Consider the following 11142-nt stretch of genomic DNA (forward strand, 5'->3'; position numbering starts at 1 on the left):
TAGTCACTGGAGCTGTGAGGCTGTGGTGCTAACCATTGCGCCACTGTGCTGCTGTTGGTGCTTTGATAAATGAAGGAAGTTCCCTCCACCCATTTTTTTGGACAGACAGTGTGGTATAAGGATGTAAAGGGTTAATGTTGAAGATGGTGGGATCAACCCCTCCCACTGTCAGAGTGATAATGTAACAGTCACATGAGATGATGTTTGGGAGAAGAGAGAGCAGCAACAAGGATGCTAGCTTAGCAGGCTTGATGAGTGTGTATTTTGTATTGTGTAAATTAGAAAAGAGTTCTTAGTTCTTTCAGCAGGAAATGTGTCCAGAAAATATCGAGAAACTCACAATTTTATTATTCAGGAGTCAGAACACTGATATTAATTCCAAGTGACAGTTCTGGGACCAATTAACAAAAAAAGTAGAGAATAATATTGCTCACTGATTGAAATCCCCCAGTGAGGAGACAGTTAAACAGGTGATCTGTTGGGGCATCCTTCGATCCAAGGTTTCAGCAACATTTAATCTCCCTTTTTGGTGAAATTCTCTGTTATTTGCAACTTTTTTATCAGCTTTGATGGGTGAGTGAAAAAACTGAAAAAATGGAACAGTTCCATTGTTTCTTTTCTTCCTTCTTCTCTTCTTTCCATCAGTTTCTCTTTTCTGTCCCAGATCAATATAATGATGAGAATCCCAATTTAATCTGCTGTTTCTGGTGTTTTATCCATTCCAATCAAAATTTCAACATTCCAATCAAATCTATTTGTTATTCCACAGTGTCTCTCCATGTGTTTTATTCTGTTGTATTCTCTCACAGTCCGTTTGATGATCAATGTCACATCTCACTCTCTGTTCTGGTGAAGATCAGAAGCAGTGATATCTGTTTACACCACCCGACAAGTTGGTCTGAGGCTGTGTCTCTCTGATCATGTGGAGTTAAAGCAATTCTTCCAGTCAGTTAGTTCAGTTGTCATTTCATGAGAAATTCGGTCATCATGACTTCGTCAGTGACCTCATGGTTCCGGTGTCTGAGTGATGTTAATCATGATGTGATGAAATGAGTGTATGTTCCAGTCTTTCCGTGGTGGGTATTCACACTGAGTAGACATGTGTTGGACATGGTCTGAAAATGTTTCACACCGCTCCATTCCCAACTTCATTTCCTTGCAGAAGATATATTTCCATCATTACACAGCTCGCTGCACAGCTAGAAGCTGTGCTGAAGGTGACAGCCATGCTTATGCAACTGGCAAGGTGGCCGAGAGGTTAAGGTGATGGACTGCTAATCCATTGTGCTCTGCATGCGTGGGTTCGAATCCCATCCTTGTCGCTTGTTTATGAACTATTTATGTTGGGGGAGTTTATGTGTCAAGTCAGCCTCTAAACCCGTTTTTGTCTGTGTCCAGATAGTGATTCCAGAATTGGTTATACTTTATTAAAATTGAGACAGACATTTGGAATTCTTCACCCAAACTGCACTGGAATGAAGATCAAGTGAAAGACAAATGGGAAAAGCAAATGGTGAGGGAGCAGATGCAGAAAATTATCCTTTGGCAAGAAATTTATTTTCAAATCTTCTTGATAGATTAATTGAGTGAGCAATGCTTTGGCAGATGGAGTTTAAAATGAGGGGTCATCTACTAGCTACGATAGATCAGAGCGTTTTTTTGGAAGAGGTGAGATGTTAGAAACGGCGGAGGAGCAGAGACCCGAATACTGAATTAATAAAAGCTCGTGGACTGGGAGAAAATAATGTGAAAAGTGAACAGAATATGAAGATTGGAACTCATGTTGCAGTGATATAAAGCTCTGTGCTCCTGAAGTAAATGTCCAAGCCCAGATTGTGGGGAATCTGTGGAGAGTGATTTGGTTTTTATTCATTCTTGGGTGTGAGTATCGCTGATAAGGCGAGCATTTATTCCCCATTCCTCTTGCCGTTGAGAAGGTGGTGGAGAGCTGCCTTCTTGAACTGATGCAGTCCATATGGTGCAGGAACACCCACAGTGCTATTGGGGAGGGAGTTCCAGGATTGTGACCCAACAACAGTGAAGAAATGGCGATATCGTTCCAAGTCAGGATGGTGAGTGACTTGGAGGGGAACCTGCAGGTAGTGAGTTCCCATGCATCTGCTGCCCTTGTCCTTCGAGGTGATAGTGGTCACGAGTTTGGAAGGTGCTGTTGAAGGATACTTGGCGAGTTGCTGCAGTGCATATGGAGATGGTACACACTGCAGCCGCTGTTTACTGGTTGTGGAGGGATTGAATGTTTAAGGTGGCGGGTTAGGTGCTGATCAAGTGTGCTGCTTTGTCCTGGATGGTGTTGAGCTTCTTGAGTGTTGTTGAGTGGGATGTATTCCATCCCACTCCTGACTTGTGCCTTGTAGATGGTGGACAGGATTTGGGGTGTCAGGAGGTGAGATACTTGCTGCAGAATTCGTAATCTCTGACCTGCGCTTATAGCCACAGCATTGATGTGACTGGTCCAGTTACGTTTCTGGTCAAGATATTGATGGTGGGGGATTTAACGATGATAATGCTTCTGAATATCAAAAGGTAGATTTTTTTTCTCTCTCATTGGAGATGTTCACTGCTTGGCACTTGTGTGGCCAGAAGGTTGCTTGTCAATTATCAGCTCAAGCCTGAATGTTGTTCAGGTCTTGCTGCTTGCAGGCACAGACTGCTTCAGTATCTGAAGAGTTGTGAGTCATCATCTAACATTCCCACTTCTGACTGATGTTGAAGAGAAAGTCGTCAATGAAACAGCTGGGATGTTTGGGTCTACGACACTACCCTGAGAAACTCCTGAGGCAATGTCCTGGGCTGAGATGATTGGCCTCCACTAACCACAACATCTTGTTTTGTGCGAGGTATGACTTCAACAAGTGGAGAGTTTTCCCCCTGATTCCCATTGACTTCAATTTTGCTGGGGATCCTTGATGCCACACTCACTCAAGGGCAATCACTCTCACCTCTCCTCTGGAATTCCAGTCTTTCATCTCTGTTTGGACCAAGCTGCAATGAGGTCATACGAACATAAGATCAGAAGAACTAGTAGCAGGAGTAGGCCATTTGGCCCCTCGAGCTTGCTCCGCCATTCAATAGGATCATGGCTGACCTGATCATGACCTCAACCCCACTTTCTTGCCTGCCCACATAACCCTTGGCTCTCTTGTAGATACAAATCTTGAAGCCATTCAATGACCCAGCCTCCACTGCTCTCTGCGGTAAAGAATTCCAAAGATTAATGACCCTCTGAGAGAAGAAATTCCTTCTTAAATGAAAAACCCCTAAATCTGAAACTGTGTCCCCGAGTTCTAGATTCCACCACGAGAGAAAACATCCTCTCAGCATCTACCCTGTCAAGCTCCCTCAGAATCTTATATGTCTCAATACGTTCTCCTTTCATTTTTCTCAACTCCAATGAGTAACGGTCCAACCTGCTCAACTTTCCTCATGAGACAACACCTTCATCACAGGAATTAATCCAATGAACCTTCTCTGAACTGCCTCCAATGCAAGTATATCCCTCCTTAAATAAGGAGACCAAAACTGTACACAGTACTCTCGGTGTGGTTTCACCAGCACCATGTACATTTGTCGCAAGACTTCTCTACTTTTATACTCCATCCCCCTTGCAATAAAGGGTAACATTCCATTTGCCTTCCTAATTATTTGCTGAACCTGCATGGTAACTTTTTGTGATTCATGTACGAGGACACCCAGATCCTTCTGCACCGCAGCATTCTGTAATCTCTCACAATTTAAATAATATTTTCCTTTTCTATTCTTCCTACCAAAGTGGATAACCTCACATTTTCCCACATTCTACTCTATCTGCCAAATTATTTCCTGGAGCTGAGAGACCCTGGCAGAACCTAAATTGAGCATCGATGATCAGATTATTGCTAAGTGTGTGGTGCTTGATAGCACTGTTGGTGACATCTTCCATCACTTTGCTGATGATTGATAGTAGACTGATGGGGCGGCAATTGGTCAGATTGGATTTGTCCTGCATTTTTTTTATGGAGAGGGCACACTTGGGTAATTTTCCACATTGTCAAGTAGATGCCTGTGTTGCAGCTCTACTGGAACAGCTTGGCTGAGAGCGCAGCTAGTTCTGGAACACAAGTCTTCAGTACGAGTGTGGAAGTGAGCAGAAAGGCATGGCACTATGCTTAATGGGAAATGTAGCCAAGTTAGGAATAGTAGCTTTGCTAAGCTTTGATTTTAAGTGGCAGAAACCACAAAGAAATAGTTAAAAGTAAAGGCAGAGCGTGTGAGACTGTAAAGACTAGCCGACACTGGTAATTGCAAAGACATCTGTTCTTTATGGCCTGATTGTGTGACTCCCTGTGGTTTGGAACAAATGGACTCCTGTGAATCAAATGATGTCCATCCCTGTGTGAGTGATAAGGAGTGCTAGGCCCCTCTTATCTTCGTGAACTGCCGCTACTTGATGTAGCTGCAGACTGCACGAAACACTCAGGAATGTACACCTAATAGAGATAGCAGGATGCGCCGCAATTACTTGTCACAAGGTAGAGACAGACTCATGATCCATGTAGGGAGTGAGACTCGAATGATTATAAATGATTCCTATGCTCTTGCTAATTAGCTTGCTTGTCTGCTTTGTTTTATCTTGCTGGTACAAAACAATATTTTATTAGTAACAAGTATGTATTGAGAATGGAGTGTATTGTAACCTCAGTAACAGATGTACTGCATGTCACCACGTGGGTGAAGTCGAATTGTATCGCACTGATTGGTTAAACAAGGGGGTGTAGCATGAATCTTAATGTATAAACAGTAGTACCCGTATCAAAAAACTTCACTTACTCTTGTGGACCAGACTGACTCTGGGTGGAGTCAGTGTCGTTGCATTAGAGTAAGTCAGCCGGCTAAATGCGCAAATAAAGTAATTGATTTTACCTACACATCCGACTCAGTATATTCACTGAACCAGACTGAAGGCAAAAAGAACTCAGAATTACACTAGAGCCGGAATGTTGTTAGGGCCCATAGTCTTTGCTGTATGAGTGCCTTCAGCTGTTTCTTGCCATTATGGGGAGTGAAGCAAATTGGCTGAAAACTGGAAGCTGTGATGCTGGGGACCTCAAGAGGCCGAGATGAATCATCCACTGAGCAATTTCTGACTGAAGATGGTTTCAAATGCTCCAGCTTCATCTTTTGCACTGACGTGCTCGGCTCCACCAAAATTGAGGATAGGGATGTTTTTAGACCCTCCTCATCTGGTTCGTTATTTAATTGTCCACCACCATTCATGACTGGATACCTAGTTTCTCAGGGCAGTGCCCGAGGCCCAACCATCCTCAGCTGTTTCATTGATGGCTTTCTCTTCAACATAAGTCAGAAGTGGGAATGTTCGCTGATGATTCACAACTCCTCAGATACTGAAGCAGTCTGTGCCTGCAAGCAGCAAGACCTGAACAACATTCAGGCTTGAGCTGATAAGTGACAAGCAACATTCTTTGATCTGATCCTGAGGGAGATATCCGTGCGTGGAGTGGCGGGATGTATGGAGAGTGATTCTGAAGAGGGTGTCTGAGCCTGGAGGGAAGAATCTGTGGTGAGTGGTCCTCAAAGGATGTCCGTGTCTGGAGATTTAGGATCTCTGAAGAGGGTCTCCGAGCCCATAGTGCTGGGATGTATGGAAAGTGATCCTGAAGTAGGTGTCCGAACCTGGAATGGCGGGATCTGTGGAGAGTGATCCTGAAGTGGGTGTCCAAGCCTGGAGGGCAGAATCTGTGGAGAGTGATCCTGACGAGTGTGTGTAAACCTGGAATGGAAGCTTTCTGTGGAGGTACAGGTGGAGGCCATTCATTCCCAGTATTTTAAAGAGGTTTAGCATAACTTATATGTTTTTACTCTATGCCTCTATTAGTAAAGCCAAGTGTCCTGTTTGCTCTTAGCTACCTTTTCAATCCTTCTCACATTGGTGTACATTGTCTCTCTGCTCCTGCACCCAGTTTAGAACTGTAACGTTTCATTTATATGGCATTCTTCCTTCCAAATTGTATCACTTCACACTTCTCTGTGTAAAATTTCATCTGTTATGTGAAAGCCCATTTTACCATTTTTTTTAAGTTCCCCTGAAGTGTGTTACTATCACCAAGCATGGCAAGTGCAAGGAAATGTTTATTTATGTCATTATGTCATGAACATAATATACAAATTTTTACATGTGTGAATCATCAAGATATGTCTTCAGAAATGGAACCCCGTCACAATAAACACTGTCACCTTTCAATGTTTAGCAGACAGGTTTGACGGCCTGATGTGTGTGATTCCCATATGAATGTGTTTGTACAAAGTTCGGGGAAAGATGGAGATACGAATAATTTACAGGGAAATCTTTTAAACATATTACCACATCTCTCACTCACAAAGATCTGCAAACACATGGATTCAGAAAGAACCTGAGTACAAAATCAGCTAAAATAAACACAGCCAGAGAGACTTGCGATAACCTACAGCTCAGGGAAAGTACATGATGTTATGGAAGGGATTCTGTTTCTTTTGTTAAAATATTTTTTGAAGAAGTCATAATCAAACTGAATAAATGCAGGACCAGTTCTTTTTCAAGAGGGCACCAAAAGGACCAATTTGGCAACTATGTTTACTGGTTGTCACATGATTCAAGTTAAATATAGAACAGTAACCGGGAGAAATGTGGTTAGTGAAGTCAGTCATGCCCCTTGAATGGACAACCTTGGCAGCAGCAGCGCAAACCGAAGACAGCAGAAAACTCACAACCTTTGGTTGTAGCAGTCAGTGTGTTTTACCTGCTGGAGTGAGCAGCTGATAAAGTTAGCCTGAAGAATCGTCAAGGAAGGAGAGAAGACCACAACCCAGTTTGTTTTCCAGAAAATCTTTAAAAGACCCTGAGAAGTCCACTGAGTTAATTCATCTTGTCGCATGTCTTTGAAGAAGGCCTGCTAAAATTAATTCTCAATGCCTTCTGAAAAGAACTGTTCGAAAATACCCTAGTGACCTGTCTACGTATATTCGGAAGTTAGACTGTATTCCAGTTTTGGAGCAACATATCTCATCTGATGATTTCTTCAAAAATGAGCAAATAAACAGCCCAAGAGGTTGTTTTTGTCCGCAACAGAGTGCTGAATTTAAAAAAAAAATATCCTTTTTATTTTTTCAGCTATCCAGTGTGTGTGTGTGTGTGTGTGTGTGTGTGTGTGTGTGTGTGCGTGTGGCTCGAAGGCAAAAGAAAGGACTTTAAAAGTTGTTCAAGGTGAAAAAGGAACTTTTAAAATTTCCACCTGTGTGTTTATGCTTTACTTCATGACTAGTTAAAACTTATTAGACAATAAATGGATAATTTTGTTGTTCATTAAAGAAACCTGGTCAGTGTCTTCTATTCTGGGAAAAATAGAGTACATGACTGACTGTATCAGTATGTGGGAAAAGTTAAAATAGATGTTGTGACCTGTGGAGAAGTGGGATGAGAATAAAGAGTGCCCTCCTCTGCCCTCAGTTGTCACAGCATTTGTGATCTGGCTCAGCAGCTTAATTGGTTCGAGTGTTTGTCTAATAATCAGAAAATCTTGGATTCATATCCTTGCTTCAAAAGTTTAGCTGTCAATCGTTTACATATGTTTTCTTGTGAACTTTAACTTTTCTTATGCATTTTATTCACAAAAGAAAACAGCTCAGTGGTTGCCTTTGTGAAGGATGTGAGTTTGAAATGGCTGTTCCTGCTCGGACAGATGTTCAGTGCTAATATTTCAACGGCAACTCAATCCGCTACAATTTCTTTGAGAGCAATGTGTTTGCAGTTGCATTTAACCTGGAAAACAGCTCAACATTAATCTCACTGAAGGAAAGTGTGACCGTGTTGTATGTTTCAGAGTGTTTGTGTCGTTTTGTGTCCCTTTTAACCAAGACTATAACACGACGCAAAGGGGTGGGTTGATCCGAGGTTTAGAATATATTATCATTCAGGAGCAAGAAAAATCAAAAGGAACAAAGTAAGAAAACCCAGTCTCCAGATTTGAGAATCTGTAGATCCACTTTGGGAAAGTGAATCAGAGCAGAATGAAGGGTGAACTGTCCGACTGCCCAGTAGAGATGAAGACACAGCTCAGTCAGCACGTTCCCCTGGTTTATGATGCTGGAACATTCCTCACACTGAAATTATTCAATCAATATTCATCTCCCAAGTCGGTCTGAGGCTGTGCCTCTCTGATCACGTGGAGTTAAAGCAATTCTTCCAGTCAGTTAGTTCAGTTGTCATTTCATGAGAAATTAGAAGTTATCATGACTTCGTCAGTGACCTCATGGTTCAGGTGTCTGAGTGATGTTAATCATGATGTGACGAATTGATTGTATGTTCCAGTCTTTCAGTGGTGGGTTTTCACACTGAGTTGAAACGTGTTGGACATGGTCTGGAAATGTTTCACACCGCTCCATTCCCAACAGGCCATCACCTGATGTGATGGAAATTCCATTTACTTACAGAAGCTACATTTCCATCATTGCACATCTGGCTGCACTTTCAGGATCTGAGCTGAAGGTGACCGTCCTGCCCAAATTTCCATAGAGGCAAAAAAGACATGTGATGGGTTACTGGCACAAAGCTGGGTGATGAGGTGTTTGAGAGGTTAAGATGATGGATTATTAATTCCTTCTGTTTTACATGTATGAGTTTGAATCCCATCTGCATCAACAGTTTATAAAATGTTCAATCCATTGTTTCTTCGTAATTCACCAGCTTTTGCAGAAAGTAGGACTGAAGCTGTTGCAGTACCTGTTAGAAAGATAGTCGAAGTTATTCTGAAGCCATCTTCCAATGTCATCTACATGGAAGCGGGATTTTAAAGGATAAGATGTAGTTTTTAAAAGTCACTTCAATCTTACTCGTGTCTTTACAAAGAAGCCAGGTAAATCTTTGATGAAAACTCATATACATTTAGAGATCTTTTAAAAGCACTTCAATCTTGTTAATAAAAAGTCAGATATAAATTTAAGAACTCTGATAAGGCTATGCTAAAAAGTTACATACAACTAAGAAACAAAATACAACATTTAAAATATCTGAACTCCCTCTGAAAGTTGACCCCTGCTGCTGCCGGTGTCTTCCTGGAATAGTGGAGCTGTTGTGTCAACAGAAAAGTCCTTCCCGAGCAGCCCTGAGCCAGTTGGTACCGGCTCCAATCCAACCAAGGTAAAAATCAGGATACATTGTGGGCAATGAGCCCAAATTGCTGAACTACAGGTCCCTGTCACTTTAAAGAGTGGGCTGGTGCGATTATGATCAGAGGCTCCTTCTGAGCTCATTTCGCACCACCACAACTTCCAGATGCTGGTGTTTGTGTGTGCATGTACCGGCAGTTGCAGTGCTGTTCAGACCCTCAATAGCAGTGAAAGTCTCAGTGTTCGCCGCCAATGGGGCTGTAATATCCAGGCCAATATCTCACAGCCCTGTTAGATTTGCTCTCCCTCTGTACAAAATCAAACTCCACACAGTGTCTTTCACTCACTCCTGTTTCCAGCCCTGATGGTGCAGAAATCCCCTCTCAAAGGTACACAATCCAGTTGATTTCTGATCAAATATCTCCTTCCTCATTCAATAGAGGAAACAGAGACATGAACAGGAGTCAGGTGCAAGAAAGTTTCACCAACAGAGCATATAAAGGCACCAACAAAAGTCACACCTACGTTCCAAATCATTTCACAGGAATATTCTTTCACTTGTTTTGTAAGATGACTGCAATAAATCTGAAAATGAGCACCATGAGGTTTGTGTTCACTCGTCACTTGTTCTCCTGTGTTTGTCTGTCAGGTTTGTAATTCAATTTGTATTTGATATTGAAGAGAATCTCTTTTCAAGATGATTGCACATTGTATTGTGTTTAAAGCAACCAACTTGTAAAATGGCAGATAATGAATGTTTCAATACCTGTGTGACCAGATTCTTCCAATGCTTTTCAACAGCTAGATTGATGATGCTTGTAATCTGTATCCTGTGGCGAATGGGAGAGGAGAATAAAAACATGGTGCATGAACAGGACAGACTGTGTAAAATGGGAGCACAGAAATACTGCCACCTCATTGAAAGTTAATGAGATTTATTCGAAGTCAGACACCTGTCCACAATGAACAAGTGAATACATTAATTGTCCACTTTCAATCTAAATGGGACTGAGGTTCCAACAGAGAAGTTTTCTGGAAAATACCTGCTGCAGTTTTAAAATTGATGAACTGGAACATCTTATACTAACTTTCAAATAACTGTAGTGATTGTATAGTTCTCATAGTGGAGAGAAGGAGTTGTTTATAAATAGAAGCAGAAAGACACATTTGTGGTTTGGTGAATGAGCTTTATCTTTCTGAAATGTATTTGCCCTTTGGTTGCAGGTCACTGGAAATTCTTTTTTACATTTCAATTGTAGCAGCAGCAGTTAGCAGCAAAATGTCTGATTCATCAGAGTAGTGGGTCTGGGAAACACTTAAACAGCCGAGACCCTGTAAAACAGAACTCCAAGTAATAGTTTAAATAAGGCACTGAACTGACAGAGCGGTAAAGGCCTGCTCAGGTTAGGAAAAAAACCCGACACGAACCTGACAGAACCACATTGGACCCGAGCCCGACCCGGCCCGAGTATCTCCATTTATTCCCACACCCAAACTAACCCGAGCCTTACCCGACCACCGGAATGTTCACTTTACCTACCTCCCGATTCCGAATCTGCAGGAAGCTGCAGCATGAGCGCAATGACATCATAGAGATGCTCACTTGCTCACTGAGCAGACTCAGAGTTTCCCTCCTTGACGTCCCAGACTCCCAGCTCAGGTTGGCTTTTCAACTTTTGACACTTACTAAACTCAACTTCCCAGCAGAGCAAAATTTAATACTTCCTGTGTGTGTCACACCCGGACCTAGCCTAACCTGGACCCAGCCTGACCTCAACCTGACCCAACCTGATCCGAACCAGAAAGCCCGGAAGAGCGACCCGACACGACCCGAACCCGACACAGGTCGTCGGGTCCCGTCGGGTTCAGGTCGGGTAGCAGGCCTTTCCAGAGCGGAGGTCAGATGAGGATTGAATTAATTTCAATCACTGAATCTAAACAAGAAGTAAATCTGTCAGGAATGGAAGTCTTCGCTTTATCTGT

At 42.4% G+C, this 11142-nt stretch overlaps 1 non-coding gene across 1 annotated transcript; it reads left to right on the forward strand.

Moving 5' to 3' along the window:
- The first annotated feature begins 1240 nt into the window (after nt 1-1240).
- Nucleotides 1241-1322, forward strand: trnas-gcu (transfer RNA serine (anticodon GCU)). The gene has a single exon. It is a non-coding gene; the product is annotated as a tRNA-Ser (tRNA).
- The last annotated feature ends 9820 nt before the right edge of the window (nt 1323-11142 follow it).

The sequence above is a fragment of the Heterodontus francisci genome, chromosome 50 (assembly GCF_036365525.1).
Source record: "Heterodontus francisci isolate sHetFra1 chromosome 50, sHetFra1.hap1, whole genome shotgun sequence".
NCBI classification, from domain to species: Eukaryota; Metazoa; Chordata; class Chondrichthyes; order Heterodontiformes; family Heterodontidae; genus Heterodontus; species Heterodontus francisci.